This window comes from Nannospalax galili, unplaced genomic scaffold (genome assembly GCF_000622305.1).
Source record: "Nannospalax galili isolate Female #2095 unplaced genomic scaffold, S.galili_v1.0 scaffold2782, whole genome shotgun sequence".
In the NCBI taxonomy this organism is placed as follows: Eukaryota; Metazoa; Chordata; class Mammalia; order Rodentia; family Spalacidae; genus Nannospalax; species Nannospalax galili.
The window spans coordinates 111,401-115,280 of record NW_008347568.1 but is presented as its reverse complement, the minus strand read 5'-3'; positions in this window follow the sequence as shown (position 1 = coordinate 115,280).

Genomic DNA, 3,880 nt, shown 5'->3' with positions numbered 1-3,880 from the left:
AGTCCGGTCTTGGCGGCCCAAAGAAAAATGAAAAAACAAAAAACAAACCTGAAAAACAGTATATGGATGCTTTGAAAGCCCTCATCAGAAAATTCCAATGGACTTTAAGTGTTTCTTCTGGTTCCCTGTCTAGAACTTGTAATGCTAATTATTCTTGCCTTTAATTGTCCTTCATGTCTCAATTTGAGAGTTTTTTAAATAGACCCACTGAAGGGGTACCCCAATTTCCACACTCTACGTCCCTGTTCAGCATAAGAGAAGCCAGAGCGGTCTGCGTCCCGATTTCCCATAGACAAATTGGGTTACCTCTTCAAAAATAATAAAATAAGAAAAAAAAATTCTTGCTCTCCTAGAGGCTACTAAATAAGATTGTACCTTGATTTGGCATCCCTATTGGTCTGGGGTCTGACAATGGCCCAGCTTTCATATCCTGTGTATCTAAAACCTTAGCTTCTGTCCTCCAGACTAGAAATTACATTGTGTATCTCACCCCCAGAGTTCAAAACAGGTAAAAAGAATGAATAAAACTATTAAGGAAACTTTGACTAAGTTAATAACAGAGACTGATGGTAACTGGTAAGTAAGGAAGAGTATAAGTATTCTTCCTTTTGTCCTTTACAGGGCTTATACTGAGTTCAGTATTGCATAACTATATTATTTCAACAGCTAACCTAAAAATTTTATAGCCACTTTTAAAAGAGATGTATCTTTGCTCTGAAAACTATTATTGAGTATATCAAAGGTGTAATAAAATACTTTTTAAAAAGCCAGATGTACTCCTTATGTAAAAAAAATTATTCCCTTTGGGATCTTGTTTGGGTGATCTCCACCCCTACTTCCCACTTAGGGGAGGAAAACCTGGCGGAAATATCTAATTACAGCCTTTTATAGTCATTGCAGGCTCTGCAAAATGCTCTGAGCCAGGTACATAGACTAGTGCAGGAGGCTCATGATCCCAGTCATCCCTCACTGACCACTGAACAGACAGATCTGGAACCTGGTGACTGAAGTTAAGTTCACAGACATCAAGCACCTAACCTTGAACCCAAGTGGGCTGGTCCATATCCGATCATCTTGCTGACTCCAACTGCTGTTAAGGTTGCCAGACATACCCACTGGAGTCACCGTTCCCAAGTTAAGAGAGCCCATCCGGACCACATTCCTCAAACATAGACAGTAAAAAGGACAATCCCCTCAAAGTCAGACTGGTAAAAAAAATCTTAATACTTATATTCTCCTTCTGGATAATAAAAACTGTTACTGGGTACAGTGACTGAAATCCCCATGAGCCATCCCCTGATAATTGGGTATTAAAAAGAACTTCAGATGGTAAGATCTTAGCCACTACCACTAACCACTCCCCCCGGCTTTCTGTTTGGCCTTTGTGATCTGTTTTCTTTACAAGAGTAACTATTTGTCTTCCGTCTCCTCGACCCTGGGGATATGGAACTCCTAGTTATGAAAAACAGCTGTGAAGCTTACAGGCTTATGGATGTCCAGCAGATGAGAGTCCAGAATGTAATCGTAAAAATAAGTGACATTGTAGAACTTGGTGCTGTGAGACATTCGTCTCATGGATTAAATCTAAGGATAGATGGATTTCCTTTCAGCGTGAAACTCCTGGTATAACCGTGGGAAAACTTAACCCCTTAGTTTTAAAGGTATTAAATGGACATGGTAAAAGTTAGCTTGCAGGGAGGACATGGGAAATATGACTGTATGCTTCAGGAAAGGACCCTGGATCAGAATTTACTATCCAAAAGTTTGAGATTCCTGTAAGCCCTCCAGTACCTATAGGACCTAACAAAGTCCTTAATCCTCCCTTACCACCAAAGCCACTTCCTACTATGTCAGAGCCACCCCCTATTACATATGCTAATTCCCACAGTGTTTCACGATGGGACCCCCCTGAAATATATATCTTTGCTCTATACATATGAGTTTTTCAATGCTACTAAACCAAGTCTCACAAGAGACTGCTGGCTGTGCTTGCACCCTAGGCCTCCTTATTATATAAGAATAGGAGCAGGTATATTGGGTGCCACAGGAATAGGGACCGCTGCACTTATAAAAAAAAAAAAACAAATTTTAAAGCTCTCACCCAGCAAATAAATCTAGATTTAAAGGATATGGAACATCAAATTAAAAATTTGACTTATTCCCTCAACTCATTAGGCTGAGGTGGTGTTATAAAATCGCTAAGGGCTAAATCTTGTTTTCATGCAACAAGAAGGATTATGCATGACACTAGGTAAAAAATGCTGTTTATATGCCTAATAGGTCAAAGAATTAACGTTACTCACAACAGGAGTGGGGAATGAACTGGCTCAGCAAACTTGCCTGAGTTACTCCATTTTGTTCAGAGCCATTTCAGCAGCAACTTTGCTCCACCAGAAGGAAAAAGGGGGCAACCTTGGGCCTTGGAAAATTGCCCTCGCCATGAATCACGGAATGTGCTATGCTTGTTTTTGCTTCTGTAACTCGCTTGCTATTTTAGGTCACCTTGACACAAAGTATAAGACCACCCTGTTATTGTATGACCATCTGGTAACTGCTGATTTCAGCTTTCTTACTATACTTGTTATGGCTAGGAAGTTGACTAATTTTAAAATTACAAAGTTGACTGCCAAGTTATATGACTGTATCACTTGTCTGTATAATGATTGGCTGTTGATTAATAGATTCAAAGTTCTGCTATGTTGTACAAATCTGATTGGTTCACAAATGTCCTGTTTGAGTAATATTCCTGTAATCCTATAAAAACTCTGACCCGACAATCATCAGGGCTGCATCTACTCCGAGATAGACAGCCCGGCTGGTCGAAAATTAAAATTTACCTTGCTCCTTTTCTTAAAGTGGTGTTGGTGATTTTTTACAAACTCTGTCCTATAACAATAAGGTAAAAGATTTACCTGGAAACTTATAAAACACAATATGTACACAGGTAATATTAACTTATTACATTATCTTATGTACATAATCTAGAGTCCATATTCTTTTAATAAGATGATGCTACACACTACTTTCTTTGGCGTCAAACAACTACAATTGTCATGACTTCAGCTGTGCCCACTAACAAAAAAATCATCAAAACTGGGCTTGTTGACTTAAGTATCTAATTAAAGGAGGATGGGTAAACAGGGTCATTGGACCCTCACCTGAGTATCCAGCTGCTCTTCTCAGCCAACTGTATGTAATTTGACGCTAATCACATGGTCTCCTGGACTTGGGGAAGACTAAAGTATATGATCTGGAAAAGGCTAGGAATAGAAGGCTTGATCCATGCTGAGTTAAGGCTTTCCAATGTAAATACTCTCAGGTCACTCATATACTTCAGCAACCCCTCAGTCATCTTTATAAGTAAGCTCAGCAAATTCACTGGTTCCCCAGAAAAACTTTAATGTAATCAAACATTGGTTTGATACTACAACCTGAAAAGGGGAAAAGCATTGCTTAGTATCCCCAGGAAAAGCAGTCTCACAACAGATGAAAAATTTGTTTGTTAATGTTATTGTGTCTCATGGTTATTAAAAAAAGAAAATTGAAAATTGGAAGATGTTGGAAGGATATGAGAATGAAGATATTTTTAAAGAAGGATTTATGTATGAAAATTATGATGGCTGGATATTTCCAGAACTGACAGAGAAATGAGAGAGCTGGGCAGGTGATGAAGGTCTGTGTAGGGTTGGTACAATATAACAAGGGTGAGACAGGGATAATGTGTACACAATCTTAAATTTTCTAAGGTTGCAGCTTAGTCAACTAGATCTAAGGATGTCTAGTCAAGGTTTATTTAAGGATGTTGCCCAAGCTCTATCTACATAGCGCATGGTAATTAATGTTCCAGGCTGGTGTAACTGACCTTGTTGGATGTTTAATA